The sequence below is a fragment of the Ranitomeya imitator genome, chromosome 2 (assembly GCF_032444005.1).
Source record: "Ranitomeya imitator isolate aRanImi1 chromosome 2, aRanImi1.pri, whole genome shotgun sequence".
Lineage (NCBI taxonomy): Eukaryota > Metazoa > Chordata > Amphibia > Anura > Dendrobatidae > Ranitomeya > Ranitomeya imitator.
The window spans coordinates 138,544,322-138,569,711 of NC_091283.1; the positions used below are offsets into that span (position 1 = coordinate 138,544,322).

General features: G+C 42.1%; 1 long non-coding RNA gene across 1 annotated transcript in view; it reads right to left on the bottom strand.

Moving 5' to 3' along the window:
* The window catches only part of LOC138667250 (uncharacterized), a 66,849-nt gene extending 50,723 nt beyond the window's left edge, over positions 1-16,126 (bottom strand). Inside the window, exons 1-2 of the long non-coding RNA XR_011318672.1 lie at positions 16,005-16,126; positions 12,345-12,449 (exon numbers count right to left, since the gene is read on the bottom strand). This is a non-coding gene — a long non-coding RNA (uncharacterized lncRNA). The remainder of the gene's footprint in view (positions 1-12,344; positions 12,450-16,004) is intronic.
* Between the last annotated feature and the right edge of the window lie 9,264 nt (positions 16,127-25,390).

Genomic DNA, 25,390 nt, shown 5'->3' on the forward strand with positions numbered 1-25,390 from the left:
CCTTTCAGCCCAAGTTTCCAACTTATCCAGATCCATCTGTAGCAGAATACTATCTTCTCTTGTATTAACTGCTTTACATAGTTTTGTATCATCTGCAAATATCGATATTTTACTGTGTAAACCTTCTACCAGATCATTAATGAATATGTTGAAGAGAACAGGTCCCATCAAAGTCCATCAAATTCAGGGCAGCGCCTGAATCCACAAATGCCATGACAGAATACGATGACAAAGAGCAGATCAAGGTAACGGACAGAAGAAATTTTGACTGTACTGTACCAATGGTGGCAGACCTAGCGAACCGCTTAGTGCGCTTAGGACAATCAGAGATAGCATGAGTGGAATCACCACAGTAGAAACACAGACCATTCAGACGTCTGTGTTCTTGCCATTCAACTCTGGTCAAAGTCCTATCACACTGCATAGGCTCAGGTTTAAGCTCAGGTAATACCGCCAAATGATGCACAGATTTACGCTCACGCAAGCGTCGACCGATCTGAATGGCCAAAGACATAGACTCATTCAAACCAGCAGGCATAGGAAATCCCACCATGACATCCTTAAGGGCTTCAGAGAGACCCTTTCTGAATATAGCTGCAAGCGCAGATTCATTCCATTGAGTGAGTACAGACCACTTTCTAAATTTCTGACAATATACCTCTATCTCATCCTGAGCCTGACAAAGAGCCAGCAAATTTTTTTCTGCCTGATCCACTGAATTAGGCTCATCGTACAGCAACCCAAGCGCCAGGAAAAACGCATCAATATTACTCAATGCAGGATCTCCTGACGCAAGAGAAAACGCCCAGTCCTGAGGGTCGCCACGCAAAAAAGAAATGACGATCCTAACCTGTTGAACTGGGTCACCAGAGGAGCGAGGTTTCAAAGCCAGAAATAGTTTACAATTATTTTTGAAACTCAGAAATTTAGTTCTATCTCCAAAAAACAAATCTGGAATAGGAATTCTCGGTTCTAGCAAAGAATTCTGAACCACAAAATCTTGAATATTTTGAACTCTTGCCGTGAGCTGATCCACACATGAAGACAGACCTTTAATGTCCATTGCTACACCTGTGTCCTGAACCACCCAAATGTCTAGGGGAAAAAAAAGGCAAAACACAGTGCAAAGAAAAAAAAATGGTCTCAGAACTTCTTTTTTCCCTCTATTGAGAATCATTAGCACTTTTGGCTTCCTGTACTGTTATGAAAGGCAATTCAGTATCACAATGGACATGGAGGTCAGAGCACATACAGTGATCTGACAATAACCCAAAATCATAGAACGAGCTCTGAGACATGGGAACTCTGCAGACCGCAATCCCTAATCCTCTCCAAACAACACTAGAGGCAGCCGTGGATTGCGCCTAACTCTGCCTATGCAACTCGGCACAGCCTGAGAAACTAACTAGCCTGAAGATAGAAAATAAGCCTACCTTGCCTCAGAGAAATACCCCAAAGGAAAAGGCAGCCCCCCACATATAATGACTGTGAGTAAAGATGAAAAGACAAACGTAGGGATGAAATAGATTCAGCAAAGTGAGGCCCGACTTTCTTAACAGAGTGAGGATAGGAAAGATAACTTTGCGGTCTACACAAAACCCTAAAGAAAACCACGCAAAGGGGGCAAAAAGACCCTCCGTACCGAACTAACGGCACGGAGCTACACCCTTTGCGTCCCAGAGCTTCCAGCAAAACAATTAGACAAGCTGGACAGAAAAAATAGCAAACAAATAGCAAAGAAGAACTTAGCTATGCAGAGCAGCAGGCCACAGGAATGATCCAGGGAAAAACAAGTCCAACACTGGAACATTGACAGGAAGCCAGGATCAAAGCATTAGGTGGAGTTAAGTAGAGAAGCACCTAACGACCTCACCAGATCACCTGAGGGAGGAAACTCAGAAGCCGCAGTACCACTTTCCTCCACAAACGGAAGCTCCCAGAGAGAATCAGCCGAAGTACCACTTGTGACCACAGGAGGGAGCTCTGCCACAGAATTCACAACAAAAAGCATCCTGTGACTACTACATTAAGCAGCTGACTGAGCCAATCTGCCACACCATGCATAGAAATGTAATGTATGATGTAATGTCAAAGACGTAGTAGACATTTTTGGAGTGGTGCAATCAATAAATTGGTATGTTCCCAAGAAGTAGGAATGCACTGGTGAGACCAACAACACTAAGGCTATCCATATACCTTAGGCTACGTTCACATTTGCGTTGTGCGGGGCTGCGACGGCGACGCAACGCACAACGCAAACAAGAACGCATGCAAAACGCATAGTTTTGCGACGCATGCGTCCTATTTGTGCCGGATTTTGGACGCAAAAAAATGCATCTTGCTGCGTCCTCTGCGCCCTAACGCTTGCGGCAAAAAAGACGCATGCATCGCAAAACGCATGCAAACGCATGTCTATGCGCCCCCATGTTAAATATAGGGCCGCATGGCGCATGCGTCGCCGCGGCTGCGCCCGACGCAGCCCGGCAGAACGCTAATGTGAACGTAGCCTTTGATGGCTGTTTGCCAAACAATGTTTCGGCTAATCGTTCGTCCGAAAGCCATCTCAGCCAACTCTTCCATATGCAGGAGCCCTCTTTCAGCCAAGTGCTCCTGTGTTCTCTATGAGAAAACTGCTGATGAACACTTTGGTCAGCAGCTTATCTCAGGGAGAACAACATGATCGATAGTTTAAAATCGGATATGCAATCTCTCGGGAAAACCAGAGCAACGAGAACACTCTCTCATCACTACTCAGGATCCAAAGCATATCACATCATCTGTGGTTCTCTTATCTAGAATTAGGTTTGGACTGTTACATTTTAGGCATTAAAATGGAGTGAATGTAAAAAAAAAAATGTAATTTCTAATTTGTTAATGTAAAGTTTTTGTAAAACCCCTTAAAGTAAAATTATGTCTTTCTTTTGAATGCATTGTGGACACAGGGCAAATTCTGAAAATGTTTCTGGACCAATCTGTATGTAACACTTAAAATATTAGGCAGCGAATGATGTTTTTGATGCAGTGTGCTGGGCAGCTTGTTGGCATACTCTCCTTGAGACAGTCTGTTTTCATATGCACAGTAAGTTAAGCAATGATAACACATGACATGACTTAAAGAGCCAAGAACCGTCTCTCATGCTCCTAAATCTCAAAAACCACCATATTGTAACAACTCATGAAGTATACTGTATGTACTACTTGAATTTGCAATACTGTTTAATTTATAGAATTTCATTTAAAATATTTTCATGCTCTCTTAATTTTTAAATTATTTATCAAATATTTAAAAAGGAAAAATATTCGTTGTCCACACATGGATTTATCTTCATAAACTCACTTACGACCTCTACCAAGTGGCATCTATACCAGTATTAAGTTCAGAACCAAACATCCTTCAAGTTGCTTCAACCCAGCACCTACAGGGGTAGACCCAGATGCCCAACAGCACCCATTCTACCAGTGTAGACCTCTTGACCCTGGGCTGCAGGTTGATATTCTATACTCATGTCTCTTGCCCAGTGATGGCATGATCCTTCATAAAATAGGGGAAATTCCATGAAATATGAATTCATCTCTTCGTGTTTTCCCACCTTCAGTGTACTGCATCCTTTATTCCCTACAGCTCTGTGGTTTCATAGTTTTGGCAGAATATTGTCTTGAATCATTTTCAGATTAAGATGCCAGTGGTTTACTAACAGAGAACATAAATACACAGATGACATCCTAATGACACTATTATAATACAGGGCTTGTGACCCTGGCAATTAACGTTTCGACGGCAACTATTTTTGTCAGACATGGAAGATGTTAGTGGATTGTGCCAAGACTTTCTGTGAATGCATTGTGACAAATATCTAAAATTCCTCCAATTAAACACACGGCCCTGTCAACAATTATATCACCAATTACTGAAGGAAAGCCACATAGATGGATTGTTACTTGCGGCTCACATAAGGGTATATACCTGGGGTGTAGCCTGGCCTGGGGACATTATCTCCTATTGTTAATACTTGAATACAATATATGGTTACAGCGAGCTTATAGTGAATGTTCATCATTTTATAGTATGTTTTTTTTTTAGATTACTACATTCTATGCTGATTACTTTCTTAATGGGGTTGTCCATACAAAAAATAGAATTGTATTTAAAAAATAATAAACAGTGGGAAACTCACCTGCTCTCACCATCATGGATCTTGCATATATAACAGGACCATTGTGATTGGCTGCAGCAGTCAGGTGACTTAATGTGTCATCCGATGTTTCTCTGATGATTTGCTGTTCCAAGCACGTGACCACTGCAGCCCATCACAGGCTTCATCAGGCATGCAAAATCCAATGACTAGAGTTATCTGTACTGGATCCATGAGGGTAACAGCAGGTAAGAAACCCTGTATTTGTTATTATTCATTATTCTATGGCTATAAAACTAGGCCTTTTTTATCTATCTGGATTAAAGCTCCATTTTTCTGATACATGAGTTCAAATCCCAAGACTTAAAAAGGACCTAAGGGTCTTCTCATTTAGTTCTAGTTTTGCTTGCAGGATGCGGTTTTTCTCCATTGACTAACATTAGCGACGCATTGCGACGCATTGACACACATCGCAACCATCGTGCGACGGTTGGGTCGTGTTGTGGCGGACCGTCGGCAGCAAAAAAAGTTACATGTAACGTTTTTTGCTGCGTTGTGCCCGCCATTTCCGACCGCGCATGCGTGGCTGGAACTCCACCCCACCTCCCCGCAACTCACAATGGAGCAGCGGATGCGCTGGAAAAATGCATCCGCTGCCCCGTTGTGCGGCGCTTGCTCAGTATGCGTCGGTACGTCGTGCCGACGCAGCGCGACGGCCCCGTACCGACGCTAATGTGAAAGTAGCCTTAGGCACAATTATGTGTTCTTGATGCTTGCATTATTCCTATTGCCAATACCATTCCAGCACTTTGACTCTATAAGGTCTACATTAATCCATGTCAGTGTTATAGGAGGAGTAGAATAACACTTGAGTTGGGCTTACGAGACATCTGTCTGAGTGTCGATCTCAATGAATGGTTTTTAGGTTATTACAGATGGTTGCTGGCTGTGCAGTGGCTGGGCTATGATGTGTTCTGTCGTCTGATGTGCTCCGAGCGCAGCCCCTTTGGTATAGAGGAGACCCACAGGGGCCTAATTACCATGCTCTCCTTTCAGTCTCACGCACAGAGTAACTTCAACTTCATTTAAATTTCTGTCTGACCATGTGGCTGCTTTCTGCATATAAAAAATTGATTTCTGTAAAGAAAAGACATTCTTACTGTTTACGCCTAATATACCAAGTACACACCATGTACCTACCATGACTCTCCGCTAGCCACCTTTATTCACGCACATTTGTAATACCATATTTTGTGTGGATTGTAGCTTATTCTCAATGAATGCCAAACTTGAGGATGTTTAACACCTATTGTTTGAAAATGTAGTTCTCACTGCACACTATTCATACTTTGGGGCCAAATAATACCTATGATACTACTATAAGGATATGCAAAGAAAAAAACTTCAAATAATTGCCCAAAATGTTGCACCTAACGCACTGAATTAACCATAACACTGTCATCTACATAGCCGTGATCACTTTATATACTTAACATGTTCTTCATTTTAGCAATTCATATGTTAGTAAGATCAACCCCTATTCTGCCAGGCACCATTACTAAGGTTGCTCATAAAGGCTCATTATTATGTGCGTCGCCACCTTTATAGCTTAGCAGCAAATCAGCACCTCTCTTAATGAGAATCTGTAACGTCCCAAAATGCTATTAACCTGCAGATGTGGGGCTAATCTGCAGGCTAATTGCCTTCCAAAAGATGCACCACTACCACCACCACACTGAAAGCCCCTTTACTGTGAGGAAAGACCCTTATTCCTCCCACCAGCCTCTGGCTTTCAGTTATGGAGGTGCGGCCCAAGTGAGCGATGGCTGTAAACACACCCCAGCAATGACTACGCCCCGTAAAAATATGGAGAAGTGATGTTGAGCAGATTCAATCTGCTATTAACCTGGAGTTACCCCAAGAGAGCTCATTTGTGTCATCTATGAAAGAGATACAGCCATTATAGTTTGCGCTCCCATATACAGTAGTGTCATTCGACCTAAATCTCCTGTATCCTCTATGACAGAAAGGCTTACCTCCAGGAGAACAAATGAATCGTAAGTCTGAAATTGGACATGCTAGATCAATATCTCCACCTACAATAAATTATCCGGTGCTCCCATACACATGAGAATGTTGGCTGAAGTCACTGCTATTAGCAGGTACATCAGACATTAGTCTAATGTGTATGTCCCGAATTAACTATACATTTTCAGTTGTTATGTGTGTATCTCCGTGCTCTGTGTTCTTTGCTATGCTTGTCTATGTCTTCCTGCACATCCTATTTTCTTGGGCCTCACTGTTGCACATGCCTTCTGGCCAGAGCTGCCACTGGGAATTTCAGGGCCCCATACAGGCAAAATTTTCAGAGCACCCATAAGACTCTGCTCAGGCTCCACCCCTCAAACCTTCCACAGTCCCACCACTCACTCTTGGAAAAACTGCATTTCTGCACCATGTCCTGACCAATCACACATTAACAGTTCCCATCACCACATCACACACACAGCCAGCAGCTTTTGTTTTGACCAAAAGATTTTTAATCCATCATCATGACAAGGCAGACTCTTTTGGCTGGGCTCTACTCTACTGTAACTTATTAAACATTTGTTAAAATGTCCAATACTCTTTAGGTATATTTTAATTTATTTTTCAATTTTTAAAATGACCAGTAATATCACATACAAGGGACAAATACCACCACACCATGACCAGACCACATATCACCACTACATAATGACCTATAATACCACATACAAGGGACAAATACCGCCACACTATGACCAGATAACATATTACCACCAGTGATTGAATACTACAATACTGATCATTAAGGAAAAAAACACAATACTAATATCACCATAAGTGCCATTATATGCAGGAGATCTGTTCTTAGCATACAGTGTCAGTGTACAGTGATCACCAGTGACATTATAAACAGGTGCTCTGTATATAGTGTGAGTGTTAAGGTAATACAGTGATCATCGTTGACGTCTCTAGTTGAAGTCCTTCATCTTCGCTTTTCATCTTCATCCAGCACAGATCGCCATCACTTTTTCCAGCCAGGACTGGTCTCTGCAGGAAATAACAGTTATCTAGAGCACCGCTTGAAGAGCACATTATTTAATTTTTCCAAACCTCTACACTACACCAGATGAAGACAAAAAGGTGACATAGTGTCACCCTGCGCAGTGCCAGCACCCCCATTGAAAACAGTATCCTCAAAAATAAAATACATCACTGCAGTAATAATATCTCTTAATTAGCCCCTATGGCAATAATATGCCCCATCATAGCCTCCTTGTGTCTCATTCCTGGTTCCAGCCATACGTTCTGCCATCCTGGCCCCATATGTTCTTCCATCCTACCCTCATGTGTCATCAAAACCACAAAAAGTGGACTTGAAAATCCTCCAAAAATCTATAATAAAAACACCAAGAAAAAGGCAGAGATGCCTACCTGCCCAGGCCTCAAAACAAATTCAGTGGACGCAATTAAAGATGGCAGCTACACAGGTGCAGTAATACCGATGAGACAGCCAGCCTACAAATCAGGGAGTGGCTGTTTGGTACACCAGTGCACAAAAAATACAGTCTGTATGCTGAGCATCTGGCTCACAGCCTATTAATGACGCCCATACTCTTAGATCAGGCGGGCTGCCCAGTGCTAACTAAAATGCATCCTGTGTGAACAGTGGCCACAGTTTACAGAGCCATCTGGGCCCAACTGCACCCTGAAAAAAATAAAGTGCAAAAAACACATAGCAATATATGTGAGGTATTAGTTGATATTATGGCCAAAATACGGAAACTCGCAACCCACGTCACGGGTCCTCACGTTTTGCGAATCCTACTCTAACATCAAAACCACAAAACTTGAAAATCCTCAAAAAAATCTACTATATAAAGCTGAATGTGTGTGTGTGTATGTGTGTGTGTATGTCCGGGATTGGCATCTGCACCGTCGCAGCTACAGCCACAAAATTTTGCACAGTCACATGTCTGGACCCCGAGAGCGTCATAGGCTATGTTGTGAGGCGAAATTTTAACCCCGCGCGTTCCAATTCACCAAACAATTTTGCCCCTATCTACATAATGGGGAAAAAAGTGAAAGGAAAAGTGTTGGAAGCGTCGCAGCTACAGCAACAAAATTTTGCACAGTCACACGTCTGGACCCCGAGAGCGTCATAGGCTACGTTGTGAGGTGAAATTTTAACCCCGCACTTTCCAATTCACCAAACAATTTTGCCCCTATCTACATAATGGGGAAAAAAGTGAAAGGAAAAGTGTTGGAGGCGTCGCAGCTACAGAAACAAAAGGCACCAGACATAAAACTCACCACACGCAAAAACTCGCCATGCGCAAAACTTGCTGCACACAACTTGCTACACTAACCTATCACATGCAACTCGACACACAAAAAGTTGCTACACGCATGTTGCCACAAAAAACTCATCTCACAAAAGTCGCTACATGCATGTCGCCACACACAACTCAACACACACAACTTGACAAACGAAACTCGCCCTAAAACACACACATGTCTGGTATTAGCCTTCAAAAATAAAAATCTGATTAATAAGCAGACAAACTACAAGAGCAACAAATGTACCATATAGGAAATACGGCAGCTGTCAGTCACATGACCTGTCTATTATGTGTATGTGTGAGCTAATATATACTGCCAGGGGGAGGGCTTCCTGTTGGCTGGGGATTTATCAGGCTGCCAATATATCTTACAAATACTGAGGTAAAAATACTGAGCAAATAACGTGTTAACAAGGTCTAATACAGGAGATCACACAGGTATATACTATATACAGGGGAGATGACACACAGATATATACTATATAAAGGAGGAGATGACATACAGGTACATACTATATACAGGAGGAGATGACATACAGGTATATACTATATACAGGAGGAGATGACACACAGGTATATACTATATACAGGAGCAGATTACCTACAGGTATATACTATATACAGGAGGAGATGACATACAGGTATATGCTATATATAGAAGATGACATACAGGTATATACTATATACAGGAGGAGATGACACACAGATATATACTATATACAGGGGAGATGACACACAGGTATATACTATATACAGGAGGAGATGACATACAGGTATATACTATATATAGAAGGAGATGACATACAGGTATATACTATATATAGGAGATGACATACAGGTATATACTATATATAGGAGGAGATGACATACAGGTATATACTATATATAGGAGGAGATGACATACAGGTATATACTATATACAGGGGAGATGACACACTGCAGGTATATACTATATACAGGGGAGATGACATACAGGTATATACTATATACAGGAGATGACATACAGGTGTATATTATATATAAGGGAGATGACAAACATGTATATACTGAGGTGAAAATGAGAGGTGTGAGGTGAAAATGAAAAGGTGTGAGTGCAAAATGAGAGGAGTGAGGGAAAATAGTGTAGTGATCGGAAAATGACAGATGTGAGGTCGAAATGACAAGTGTTAGGCGGGAATGAGAGGAGTGAGGGAGAAAATGAGAGGTGTGAGGGAGAAAATGAGAGATGTGAGGGGGAAAATTAAAGATGTGATTGGGAAAATGAGAGGCATGATGGGAAAATAAGAGAAGTGACGTGCTATAACTAACCACAGATATTTACTATGCCCAGGCAACGCCGGGCTCTTCAGCTAGTCTATAATAAAAACACCAAGAAAAAAAAGGCAGAGATGCTTACATGCCCAGGCCTCAAAACAAATGCACTATCAAGGTGCAGTGGACCCAATTAAAGATGGCGGCTCCATCCTGCTCCATGTTGCTGCCCAATGATCCTCTTGCTTCTGGGGCCCAGTGAACAGAAGATGGGGGACCCAGGCCGGTCTCTGCGCATACGCCAGTATGCCCTGATGGCGTCGCTGTATCTGGCAAGTGCTGCCACTGTGCCATCACCTTCATTCATTGACCTGTGGCTTAGTGAATCCACCACTTTTGGTGAGTCTTTATCAGCAACTCAGTTTGGACATTCATAGATATGTGCCAGCAGTTTGCTGGCATGATGGCTGTTTGTAAAATGGAAAAGCACCTGTGAACTTTAGATTACAAATGGTCTGCTATAAATTGATTAGTTGACTTATTGGCAGATGACGTCAATACAATTGGCAGTTGTTTATGGTCAGATTAGATGATTTTCTACTTACCAGAGCATCATCTGCACATCTGCAAGAATTGCAATGGTGCTCCATACTTTTAAACCCTTTAATGAGGTTGCCTATTTAGGAGGTAGACTCATTTTTCAAAACTGGCATGTGTCATTTTATGTGAATATACATTTGAAATGCTATTAGTTAGTAAAGCGAATTTGAGATTGTTTTTCGTTGCACATTTACGTCCCTATGTTTTAAGCTTATTAGAAAAATAGCTGAACGGCAAAAAAGATTTGAAACATTTGCAGTTTCCAAACTTTTAATATTTATGCTCTTATGTATGTCTATATTATGTTAGCATCATTTTTATATGTCCATTTATTTGGGGGGGCATTAGATAACTTATAAGTTTAGCAGCATTTTTTTTTACATTTTAAAAAATCTTTCAGATCCCTATACATTTAGAAACCAACTTCACTTTTCATGTACTTGATAGGCCTATATATTAGAAACTCCGAACAGTTACCTCTTTTTAAAAATTGTACCCCTTAAAGGGAACCTGTCACCCCGAAAATCGCGGGTGAGGTAAGCCCACCGGCATCAGGGGTTTATCTACAGCATTCTGTAACGCTGTAGATAAGCCCCCGATGTTACCTGAAAAAGGAGAAAAAGACGTTATATTATACTCACCCAGGGGCTGGTCAGGTCGGATGGGCGTCTCTGGTCTGCTGCGGCGCCTCCTATCTTCATTACAAGACGTCCTCTTCTGATCTTCAGCCACGGCTCCGGCGCAGGTGTACTTTTGCTTGCCGCACCATATTTAAGAGTTTCTTAGGTACCAGTACAGTGGAACCCCCAAGAAGTGACCCTATTTTAGAAACATCAGGAAAATATCTAGGGGTAATGAGCATTTATACCTACATATGTTTTTTTGACCATTGGAGTGTGAAAATTATTAATAAAATTTGTTCCAATACTATGTAAATGTAATGAGAAAGTTTTAATTCTTACAAGCTAAGCTACAAGGTAAAGAGAAAAATGGAACCCTTAGTGTATTTTTCAAGTTAATTAAATCCCCTATTTGTAGTCGTACACCACTATTTTAGGTGCACAGCAGGTATTAGGAGGGAAGAAGCTGTATTTGATTTTTGAAGCACACATTTTGCTGAAATGGTTTGTAGTGTAGTGGAAATCTACTAGAAGTGACCCAATTTTTGAACCTTCACTTTTCAAGACATTCATCTACAGGTGTAGTCAACATTTTGACTACTCAGGTACCGGTATATTCTAGAAATTACAGCAGTGCAGAGTAAAAATTGCAATCTCAGTGCCCAATATGTCATGGCCAATTTATGCCTTTTTGAAAAGACCATTTGCAAATTATTATGCTGTATTTCCCAGTTTTCTAAATACCCTACATGTGGTCTTAATCTTTATGCTGGACATATGATAGGGCTCCAGAGTGAAAGAGCACCATGCACAATTGAGGCGTAATTTGATGTTTACACATCACTAGCCGACAATTTCAAAGGTTCTAGAATGAAAAAAATAAAACAAGTCCACGAGAAGTGACCCTATTTTGAAAACTACATTTTTCAGGGCACTTATAAAGAAGTTAAGCATCTTGACCTTATAGATGTTTTCCAGAAACCAGTGCAGAATGTATTTTATAGAATGAAAATAGCAATTTTTCAATATATTTGCCTTTTTCAATATGTTGTGTCCAGTATGTGCCATTGTGAAATTAAAGTTCTTTAATGTTTTTTCCTGGTTATATAAATATCCATCTTATATTCCTAATCTTTTGGCTTGATGTTTAACAGTGAACGAGTAACTAGTGCTTTTGAGCCCAAATATGGAGATTTATAAACCATTGGCTGCCAACTGCTGAGGTTCTAAGGCTAAGATGTGGAGTTCACTATACTCCGACCCCACAACATGTAACACCACTCTCATAATCAGGAAACAAATGGAATTTTGTGACTGAATGGCGGTCACAGTTTTAATTATAAAACTCCATTTACAAATAACAATGAACTTACGGTTGTGCAATACTGAATGAGGGGTACAGAGAGTTATGGTAGCACGCATAGCTTCTGGTACTGCTCATCTCCAAACTTCTACACTGACTGCTGCTGTGACCAGATCTGCAAGAAAAACACCATCAAAATAACAACAATCTAGGTACAGAGGTTCGTTTCACCTCTAAGACCACCTGGGCGAGGAGGAGGAAATGGGAGAGGAAGCAATATATAAAAGGTAGGGATAGCCTATAGGTAGGACTAAACAATATGTGAGCAGGCAGAGCAAAGGGATAATTAAAATACTGCCTGATGAATGGACTAGTACTTGCAAAACAGGAATCAATGGCCCTCTCATCACTCTCTCAATGACCAATAAAAATAAAGATGTGGCCCCACTTAACACCACTCATTTCATGCATCAAATGGAGTAGTAAGCATTGTGGCTAGTGATGGGCATACGTGCTTGCCACTGCTCGATACGTGATTGAGCATTTGGGTGCCTGATTGAATACAGAGCAGTGCTGCCGAGCATCACAAGCTGCCCGAATGCTTGGGTCGCTGAGCCACGCCACACTGAAGCCCTGCATCGTGGCCGCGATATAGGAATATCTCTTTTGCTTGCCATCTCTCTCCCTCTTTCTCTTTCCAAGACCGTTGAGTAAGGGTATGCCAAAAAAATACTTGACTACTTCATAGACTTACACTATGTTTGGAAATCGAGTATTGAGCACCCAAGCATGCCAAAGTGCTCGATACAAGCACCCGAGCATTCCAAAGTGCTCAATTTGAGTATCGAGCACACGAGCATTCCAAAGTGCTCAATTCGAGTGTTGAGCACACGAGCATTCCAAAGTGCTCAATTCAAGTATCGAGCACACGAGCATTCCAAAGTGCTTAATTTGAATATCAAACACACGAGCATTCCTAAGTGCTCAATTCGAGTATCGAGCACACAAGCATTCCAAAGTGCTCAATTTGAGTATCGAGCACACGAGCATTCCAAAGTGCTCAATTCGAGTATCGAGCACACAAGCATTCCAAAGTGCTCAATTCGAGTATCGAGCACACAAGCATTCCAAAGTGCTCAATTCGAGTATCGAGCACACGAGCATTCCGATAGAACTCCAATAGAACCTTCTACTATATAAGTACCTAAGGGTCACTTCCGTCCTTCTGTCTTTCTGTCTGTCACAGATATTCATTGGTCGTGACCTCTGCTGTCATGGAATCCAAGTTGCTGATTGGTCGTGGCAATGGTCGTGGGCGTTTTGCCAGGACCAATCAGCGACGACCGCAGTCCGGCAGCAATATGGCCGCTCTTTTCTCCCCGCAGTCAGTGCCCACTCCATACTCCCCTCCAGTCATCTAGTCAGCCCTCACACAGGGTTAATGCCAGCGTTATCGGAGCGCGGTGTAACGCACTCCGGTTACACAGCTATTAACCCTCTGTGACCAACTTTTTACTATTGATGCTGCGTATGCAGCATCAATAGTAAAATGATCTAATGTTAAAAATAATAATAATTAAAAAAAAAGGTCACCCTCCGACATGTGTGCTGTCCTCGGCAGTGCATGCGGCAGGTTCCGGTTCCAAAGATGCTATGTGAGAAGGACCTGCCATGCCGTCACGGGTCCTGCACTCATACCAACCTTGGGACTGGCAGCTGCCGCCTGCACCGTACACAGGCGCCAGGACAACAAGGGGCCCTCGGAAGGTGGGTATATGTTTATTTTTTATTTTTTAAACTGTTACATATGTGGCTGGGTAATATGATACGTAGCTGGGCAATATACTATGTGACTGGCCAATATACTACGTGGCTCTGTGCTGTATACTACGTGGCTGTGCAATATACTACGTGGCTGTGCAATATACTACGTGGCTGTGCAATATACTACGTGGCTGGGCAATATACTACGTGGCTTGGCAATATACTACGTAACTGGGCAATATACTACGTCGCTGGGCAATAAACTACGTGGCTGGGTAATATACTACGTGGCTGGGCACTATATACTACATGGTTGGGCAATATACTACGTCGCTGTGCAATATACTACGTGGCTGGGCAATATACTACGTGGACATGCATATTCTAGAATACCCGATGCGTCAGAATCGGGCCCCATCTAGTTAGAAATAAGTGTGTCAATTGTGAAAAATAAAAGATTTTCTTTCCCAGATAGGGTGACATATCTTTATTTGCGGGTCAGTATGATTAACGGTGATGCTAAATTTATATAATTTTAATTATATTTTGCTATGTTTTGCATATTAAAAACACTTAAAAAAAAATTATGTGTCACCTTATTCTGGAAGCCATAAGGTTTTTTTTTCTGCTGACCAAGCTTTATGAAGGATTAATATTTTGTGGAACTAGATGTAGTTTTAGTCTATATAATTTTGGGATACATATAGTTGCAGTTCATGCAACTCAAGGATTTATACCTGAATAAGTCGCAATTAAAGACATATTTACGCTCACATTTTATTGTTATGAACATAAACATTGCCAAGTAAGGGTATGTTCACACGTTCCTGATTTCCCTCCTTTTTTTTTCAGGACTGAAACCGCAGCTCTTTGCAGAAAACGCAGGTCCATTTTTTGGTGCTTTTTTGGTGCATTTTTTGGTGCGTTTTTTGGTGCGTTTTTTGATGCGTTTTTTGATGCTTTTTTTATGCAGTTTTCTATGCAGAGTCTGTGTGTTTTCTAGGAAGTTTTTTAGGGTTAAAATGGCTGAAAATACCCTAACCCTACCCCTAACCCTACCCCTAACCCTACCTCTAACCCTACCCCTACCCCTACCCCTAACCCTAACCCTACCCCTACCCCTAACCCTACCCCTAACCCTACCCTAACCCTAACCCTACCCCTAACCCTACCCCTAACCCTACCCCTAACCCTACCCCTAACCCTAACCCTACCCCTAACCCTAACCCTACCCCTAACCCTACCCCTAACCCTATTCTAACCTTAGTGGAAAAAAAAAAAAATTCTTAATTTTTTTTATTGTCCCTACCTATGGGGGTGACAAAGGGGGGGGGGTGTCATTTACTATTTTTTTTATTTTGATCACTGAGATAGGTTATATCTCAGTGATCAAAATGCACTTTTTAAAATGCTTATTTTTTATTTTTTTTTACATACAAACTGTTCACGATACAGATCATAAAACTCTAATGTCCAGCATCATGTCGGCAAAGAAAACTAAAATCAACTATCTTTATTTAATCCTTTTAAAAATGTGGGAAGTAAGCAGTAATTAATAGGAAACTGGCCTACGCATTTTAATCCTAGAGGCTAACTATAGAGGAGCTGACATCGGACTAATCAATTGCTAGTGCTTCATGAGTGCAGGTGTTAATAAATAGATGCAATATATGGAACAAATAAAAACATCATTGACATTGTAGTATCAGTGCATCAATCATGTAATATCCGTGCAATCGATTTAAATAACTATAAAAGTATAAATAACTTAAACATTAAGCAAACAATGTAACACGTAAATACAAAAAAGCATAAATGCCGAACAGACACATACTATTATGCATACACACCTTCAGATTCATGCGTGTACACATATATACCACTTAGAAGCACTTAAACCCACACAAACATCAAAGGCATGCTTGAACACAGACATACACACACTGGATAATAGGATTACACTTACCGGTACATGTACAAGCATACTTTCATCTCATAAGGACCCTTGGTTTGTGTATTGCCCCAGTTTCCAGCAGCTTCAAGTTGTACATCTTTCTAGTAAAACAGACTCCTAACACTCTGTTGAGCTTCTCTTTCTAACTAGGAATGTTGATTTTCATAGGCAGCCAAGATCACGGATTCTTATAGCTGTTCAGAGCAGTTCAGAAGCCACAGCTAAAAACGCTAGCTGTCCTAACCAGCCCAGTGCCTTGTATATGGCGGAAATCTATCACATTTACAGATGAAAGAATCGTTTGAAATTCAAATTTGCCAACTTTGATGAATTTTCACCCAAGATTAGATTTGCTTGTAATTCCTTGGAAAATACATGTGGGGAGAGGAGAGAGAGAGCCCTGATGACCATAAGAGCTTCCACTCTACAGGAGAGAGAGAGAGAGGACCCTGATGACCATAAGAGCTTCCACTCTACAGGAGAGGGGGGGACCCTGATGACCATAAGATCTTCCACTCTACAGAAGAGAGAGAGAGAGAGAGGACCCTGATGACCATAATTGCTTCCGCTCTACAGAAGAGAGAGAGCGAGGACCCTAATGACGATAAGAGCTTACACTCTACAGGAGAGAGAGAGGACCCTGATGACCATAAGAGCTTCCACTCTACAGGAGAGAGAGGACCCTGATGACCATAACAGCTTCCACTCTACAGGAGAGAGAGAGGGGACCCTGATGACCATAAGAGATTCCACTCTACAGAAGAGAGAGAGAGAGAGAGAGAGGACCCTGATGACCATAAGATCTTCCACTCTACAGGAGACAGAAAGAGAGAGACGACCCCGATAACCATAAGAGCTTCCACTTCACAGAAGAGAGACTTACCTATTGATTCTGGAGATAAAACATAACCCTCCCATACAAACTGTTCTCTGCTAGGAACCACTGTTCTGTGATGGCCCAGGTACTGATCACCACTGTACAATGTATGATGCTATAGATGTCATAGTTGCAGGGAATTTTGGGGAGGCCCCCCTGGCCATGTAAAATACATTAGCCCACTCTCGGATGCTTCAGCAGCGCAGGAAATAGTGCCAGGCAAGTGCCTTTTTTTGCAAACCACAAATGGGACTTCAAAGTGTTTCAACTCGAACTCGATCCTCAACAGATCGATCTGCTCATCTCTAATAACATAATTTGTGCACACTCCACCCACTGCACTTGATCTTCACGAAGAATGTGCTTAAACCTATTGGAGCGCCTCCAGACACAGGGCCACGGGATACTCGATCCGGAGTTGTCACGGTGGCTAGACCCGGTCCGTGACCCTGCTAAGGGGCGTCCAATGAAAGGTGATGGTGTGGGGTGCAGGGTGCGAGGAATAATGAGGACACAGAGTTGCAGTCTCTTTTTACCTTTTTTACTGGAGGCTTCGGGGTCCGCAATCCAGAGCACTGCTAATGGGGCTGGCTGAGTCCGGCCGGTCCGAAGGCACATCCAGAGCTCCCTTTGCAGGTGGGAATCAGTGTCTACATTCTAGCACCTGTGTGTTGTAGTCCTTCCCTGCTGACCACCATGGGATAGTCCCCACAACTGTCGTATCTGTTCTTTCTCTCCCTCTCCGTCCCCCAGATCACATGGATAGGACGCACCTGTGTGACAGGTAGGCCTGGAGTTATTCTGGGACCCTAGAGACGCCCCTCTCCCACGATTGCCTCCTTTGTCCGTTTAGGTGATTATTTAAGTCAGACAGCCAACCTGTAATTAACTGTCCTGCCGCTGTTCGAAGCAATGCGTGGAGTCTGTTACTTCCTCGGTGCTCCGGTCACCGGCTACGCGCCTCAGAAGGATGTTGCCGATCTCGGGGCACGACTCCTTCTGGTTCTATCTCTTTCGTACTATGATCCCACTTCTCCACAATATCCTTCGCTTTCGTGTCCTTCCTTAAGATACCGCCGCAAGGTAGTGCAGGTGCGGTTCCATTACAATCTGTCTTTTCTGCTAGGTACCTGCCAGGTTCCCACTTCTGACAGGTCCTCCCTGGATCTCTCCCAGGCTGCGTTCTGCTTAACTTCCTGTCCTCCCCCAGTTTTACCAAAGTGTGAGGAGTGGCCTAATACATAGAGCCTTTTGCTCCCCCTGGTGGCCGGAGTGTGAAGTGTAATGTGTGACTGTGATACCTGGTCAGGTGAACTCCTTTAGTGCAATCAGACATAACATCACCCCCCTTAGCGGCAAAGCGACATTACTGCAACAACCAGGACTCTGGGGCGCTCCACTATCACTACTCCAAGTCCACATACCCAGAAAGTCCATCTCTTTTTATGAACATTATTGCCCTCACATCTTGTTGGCCTGTACCTAACATTAACTATTCCTTATCTATTTCCTTTCTCCTATCACATATTACTAATAATCCTTGCCTTGCAGCTTTCCACTGTTAGATGCTGCCCGTGGCTCACAGTAACCATTTCCCCTGATGAACCCCATTTGGATTGACAATAGGGGGGAAACACATCAGAATGGTGCACCAGACCCTCTGGGATAAGTGTTGCCCATTCACTATGGGCATGTTTTTTTAACTACATTTGTGCTTTATACCACATCTTCAGAGGTACACAGATCCATACAGTGATGAGCTCTATTACACAACTGTTGTAAGCCAAAATATGACAAGAACCACTCAACTAAGTAAAGATAAATGACAGTTTATCATTACATTAACCATGAAGGTAAGCCAATTCGGAAGTTTGCTAGAACTTTGAAGGTTTCTTCAAATACAGTCATGAAAACCATCAATCAATAAAATAAAACTTACTTATGAGGACCGCCAAAGAAAAGAAGTCCTGCAGTGGATAAGTTCATCAGTGTTACCAGCCTCAGAAACTGCAAATTGACAGCACCCCAGATAACAATCATTATAGATAATATACAGATATAAAGTAGCAGACCTATCTCGACATCAACTGTCTAGAGGAGTCTGAGAGAAGCAGACCTTTCTGGTGGAATTTTTGCAAAGAAGCCACTACTGAGAACAGCAAACAAGAACAACAGACTTGTTTGGGCAAAGCAATATAAGGCCTGGACATTAGATTAGTGCAAATCTTTACTGTGGCCTGATAGATCATTTAGAAATTGATGGCAGCAACCGAACAGCAAAATATGCAAGGCCTTTCCTGAAGTATATGCTGTTGGGATGAAAAAATGTGTTGTTCTAAAACTACTTTATAATGTTCAGCATTGATAGTGCTGTTCAAGATGTACAAGTTGCCCATACCATAGACACTATTGCAACCCGATACCATCAAAGATGCAGGAACTGTTCGCTGATACAAATCTGGATGGTTCCTCTTGTCTTGAGTCTGCAGGACATTGCATCAATGGTTTCCCTAAAGAATTTTAAATTTTGATCCATCTGACCACAGAACAGTTTTCCATTGTTACTCAGCCCATTTTAAATGAGCTGTGGCCAAGAGAAGACAACAATGCTTTTGGACTCGGCTAATGTGTGACTTTTTGTTTTTGCATTATTAAGCTTTCACTTGCATTTGATGATTGTCCGTCTAATTATTTTCACAAGCAATGATTTCTAAAATAATTCCTGAGCTTTTGTAGTGATTTGCCCAACCAAATAATGCCTGTATTTACAGAAGTTTTCACCTGAGGTTCCATAGAGCAAGATGATCTAATATTGACCATTGGCCTTGTCCCTTGTGCACTTGGATTTCTGCAGAATCTTTGAATATTTTGAGATATCTTGTACGGTACACAGTGGGATATTCAAAGACTTTGCAAATTTACGTTAAGGAAAAATTTTCAGAAATTTTTTCACAAATTTTCAAAAAGTATCGTTTCTCCTTGCGCAGAGTGACATGATAAGCATGTCGAGGTGAGAAGACTTAAAGCCACAATGCTCCTCTGGAAAATATGCAAATTGTCTCTTCAGAGAGGAAGAGGACTAGAACTCTAGTGACACCTATTAGAAGTAGCAATCCTAACAGTCAATGTTGACCCTTTAACGAGCCTTGTCACATGACTTAGGATAATAGCCAATACTTCCAATAGGTGGCACTAGAGTTCTAGTCCTCTTCCTCTCTGAAGAGACAATTTCCACAAGTTTTAGAAGAGTTGTTCACAGACTGGTGAAAATCTGACCATCTTTGCTTCTAAGAGACTCTGCCTCTCTAAAATTTCTTTTTTTTTTAAATACACAGTCATGTTACTTAAAGAACCAGAAACACATGGGCTACTTGCACATTGAACAAGTCTGTAGGAACATGTTCACATACACCACCAAGAAACTTGAAGACACAAAAGAGCACAGTGAGGTCAAAAATACTCTGTTGTAAAAAAAAATCACAGTAATAAGCAAGTGCTAGTTAAAAGATGGAATAAAAACAGGGTATTTAGTTGATACTTTTTTTTTTGCAAAAAATGTATACTAAGCTGCTCCACCAATCGTCAAGGTATACCCATATAGAGCAGTCCTATCTAATGTAAATACTCCCTATCTGATGTATTTAAAAACCTGATCATCTGTATAGTACCTTTATAAGCAGGGTTCAGAGAGGGAATATCCATGTGGACATGCTGGATGGAACAGCAAATGACCCACAAAGGAGTGGTGGTCTCCCCTGTCTTGTAGAAACAAGAGAACAATTCTAGAACCAGAAACACATGGGCTACTTGCACATTGAACAAGTCTGTAGGAACATGTTCACACACACCACCAAGAAACTTGAAGACACAAAAGAGCACAGTGAGGTAAAAAATACTCTGTTGTAAAAAAATCACAGTAATAAGCAAGTGCTAGTCAAAAGATGGAATAAAAACAGGGTATTTAGTTGATACGTTTTTTTGCAAAAAATGTATACTAAGCTGCTCCACCAATCATCAAGGTATACCCATATAGAGCAGTCCTATCTAATGTATATAATCCTTATCTGATGTATTTAAAAACCTGATCATCTGTATAGTACCTTTATAAGCAGGGCTCAGAGAGGGAATAGCGCTCCAGCTGTTTTTCACTGCGACCATTTATTTTTCCAGTGTATTGTTAGGGTACCGTCACACTATACGATTTACCAACGATCACGACCAGCGATACGACCTGGCCGTGATCGTTGGTAAGTCGTAGTGTGGTCGCTGGAGAGCTGTCACACAGACAGCTCTCCAGCGACCAACGATGCCGAGGTCCCCGGGTAACCAGGGTAAACATCGTGTTACTAAGCGCAGGACCGCGCTTAGTAACCCGATGTTTACCATGGTTACCAGCGTAAAAAAAAACAGTACATACTTACATTCCGGTGTCTGTCCCTTGCCGTCTGCTTCCCGCACTCACTGACTGCCGGCCGTAAAGTGAAAGCACAGCACAGCGGTGACGTCACCGCTGTGCTCTGCTTTCACTTTACGGCCGGCAGTCAGTGAGTGCGGGAAGCAGACGGCAAGGGACCTGACGGACACCGGAATGTAAGTATGTACTGTTTTTTTTTTTTTACATTTACGTTGGTAACCAGGGTAAACATCGGGTTACTAAGCGCAGCCCTGCGCTTAGTAACCCGATGTTTACCCTGGTTACAAGCGAACGCATCGCTAGATCGGTGTCACACACACCGATCCAGCGATGACAGCGGGAGATCCAGCGACGAAAGAAAGTTCCAAATGATCTGCTACGACGTACGATTCTCAGCAGGGTCCCTGATCGCTGCTGTGTGTCAGACACAGCGATATCGTATGGATATCGCTGGAACGTCACAGATCGTACCGTCGTAGCGACAAAAGTGCCACTGTGTGACGGTACCCTTAACCTTGTTTCAACTTTTTGAAAAGGAGCCTGGTTGGATCACACCACATCTATTGGGCAGGGGAGGATGCAAAAAAGAAGATACAGACAGGACAGCATTGGATCACAGCTGATTCTTTCTGTGAGGTAAAATATTTCAACTGCCTGTTTTTAAGCAATGTTTTACCTCACAGAAAGAATCAGCTGCGATCCCCTGCTGTAATGTCTGTATACTCTTTTGCTTTCCCCCCTGCCCAGGAGATGTGGTATGATCAGACCATGTTCCTGCAGGGTCAGACACAGCCATTACACAGTACACATCAGGGGCACATTTATAAAGATCTTCTCTGCACAGGAACATTTTATTTAATCACATCCAATTATGGAACTAATTATTATTCAAAGATCTTTTGATTAAAATGTTGATAATGTTGATAAAAATTAACTGTTTGTGGGAAAACCCCTTTAAATTTTTAATAGAGATTTTTTTTAATATCAAAAGGTGAGTATTATATAAAAAGGACAAAAATTAAAGACCGTAGTGAACAGGTGTGGAACAGTGAGATCCACAGTGGAGAGTATAGGCCCAACAACGAGAAATCACTGCACCCACTGACAGTGATCATAAAGTTAAAGATATCTTACTTTATGAAACAGGTCCATTTAAACGCAGAAGTATAAAAATGGGAATACACAGTTGAGTAGGAGCTATGGTACACTGTACTCTTCCTGGCTTTCCGTTGGAGTAGACTTGTTTTCATTCCTTTCCTGTTTCCTTTGCCTTTCCCACCTCTTTCCATCCACCCTGGAGCAGGAAGGTGCTATTTTGGGGACTGAGGTTAGATAAATGCCCTGTCACTGTTCATTTTCTGTTTAGTTGAGGAAGGTGTGGTGAGAACAGACTACTAGAGGACCCCATAAATCTGAAAGTAATTAAAGAAAAATGGGGTTGTCTGATTTTTAATGTTTGCTTTCAGGATGGTAATTAGTACTGCTGTCAGGGGAAAAACAAGCGTATTAGTCTGTAAGGTTAATAGAGGAGGTGGGGGTCCTTCTCAGCTGTGTGTCAGTCACAGTCCTGCCAACACACAGCAAACTCAGCCAGACCACTGATTACTAATTGGGTGATAATTTGAGGTTTAATAACTGCAATCTCCAGGAAAATAAGGGGGCTTGACACATGCTGGTGGGGGAGGAGATGGGGTGTCATAGAAAGGTGTCCTCGGAGACAGATGGGAAAACACCTACTTTCCTTTCCACCATTTCCATATTCAAGCTGTGCATTTCATCTACCGTGACAATCCTTCACTATTGTAAAGGTACAAGCTCTTATTGAGGTCGCTCCTTGGCTGGATACCTCCCGAAAGCCAAGGCTCAGGACCTTTTATTGTGCGTTTTTTCCTTTCTTTCGGCCAGCCACTTATTCATACTCCAGCACATTCAATGGTAAGAACAATTCTCAATAGAGTAATAATAACTTGATTTGTAATAATAATCTTCACAGTTAGGAGCAAAGTAGATCATTTGGTGCACGCTAAGTAATTCTATTGGCAAGGTTAATTTAGCTAGCCTCTTGCCTCGGACGGACGGGTGGATGTGTATATATAGCTAATCGGCATCCCACTCCAGCAAGGGCTTTTCCTATAACTGCAGGTGTCAGGCTGCCAATATAGTAACAAGTTTTATAGTGCGTAATAAAGTCTGTGTTTGTACAGGCACCATGTGCTCCCATTAACATATCCCAGGGAAATCCGCCAGGTTACAACAGGCCAAGGCCTGGGGCTAGGACGGCATTGTATAGCTTTAGTGAATATCAGCAGGCACCTCATCCAAATAAACTTTAGAATGATCTTGAGTATAACTATGACATTTGTGTGCAACACGTCTGAACACAAAGCGTAGCTAAAGTAACCAGAGCGCCAGTTTAAGTTTAATTTGGGACATATATAAAAATGAAATTCCGGCTAATTTGGTCTTGGAACCCAATTTTGTGTGCGTGTTCACCAGCTGGGCCTCATGGTGATGGAAGAAGGAGGCAGTGACTGCTCATGAGGACAGATCATTACCAGCGAAGGGCACATTGCCTGCGATCTGTAAAATATAAGAGGCATATTTCCTCCTAAATGGTTCAGTGTCGCGTAGACGGCCTATTGTTGGGATTCTTTTATATTCATGCATTCAACATCAGGCCTTAGTTAAACACTGCTGACAATGACAGCATTACTAATGAAATATGGCACATTTTCTACTGCCCCCTAAAGGGACAATGACAGACATTATGACATCTAGAGGATCAGTACGATATGCCACTAACGGTATCAGCTCCTGCCTCTTGTGACCTGCTCCTCCGCACCTCCCCCATGGCCACAGCTGGATTACCTTTTTTTTGCCCCCAAAGTATGCCACCTTCAGAGAGATAGGAGGTAGCGCCCTAGATGGTGCCTACCCTGCCCTTCGTCCTATTCAAAGTGCACAAGTTCTTCCACATAAAAAGATATATACACAAATACAGTTAAGTCCATATATATTTGGACAGAGACAACATTTTTCTAATTTTGGTTATAGACATTACCACAATGAATTTTAAACAAAACAATTCAGATGCAGTTGAAGATCAGACTTTCAGCTTTCATTTGAGTGTATCCACATTAAAATTTGATGAAGGGTTTATGAGTTTCTGCTCCTTAACATGTGTCACCCTGTTTTTAAAGGGACCAAAAGTAATTGGACAATTGACTCCAAGGCTATTTCATGGACAGGTGTGGGCAATCCCTTCGTTATGTCATTCTCAATTAAGCAGATAAAAGGCCTGGAGTTGATTTGAGGTGTGGTGCTTGCATTTGGAAGGTTTTGCTATGAAGTAAACATGCGGTCAAAGGAGCTCTCCATGCAGGTGAAACAAGCCATCCTTAAGCTGCGAAAACAGAAAAAACCCACCCGAGAAATTGCTACAATTTTAGGAGTGGCAAAATGTACAGTTTGGTACATCCTGGGAAAGAAAGAAAGCACTGGTGAACTCATCAATGCAAAAAGACCTGGGTGCCCACGGAAGACAACAGTGGTGGATGATGGCAGAATAATCTCCATGGTGAAGAGAAACCCCTTCACAACAGCCAACCAAGTGAACAACACTCTCCAGGAGGTAGGTGTATCAATATCCAAATCTACCATAAAGAGAAGACTGCATGAAAGTAAATACAGAGGGTTCACTGCACAGTGCAAGCCACTCATAAGCATCAATAATAAAAAGGCTAGACTGGACTTTGCTAAAAAAAATCTGAAAAAGCCAGCACAGTTCTGGAAGAACATTCTTTAGATGAAACCAAGATCAACCTCTATCAGAATGATGGAAAGAGAAAAGTATGGTGAAGGCGTGGTACAGCTCATGATCCAAAGCACACCACATCATCTGTAAAAGACGGTGGAGGCAGTGTGATGGCTTGGGCATGCATGGCTGCCAGTTGCACTGTGTCACTATTGTTTATTGATGATGTGACACAGGACAGAAGCAGCCGAATGAATTCTGAGGTATTCAGAGCCATACTGTGTGCTCAGATCCAGCCAAATGCAGCTAAACTGATTGTCCATCTGTAGTATGAAACGACGACCAATCACCCA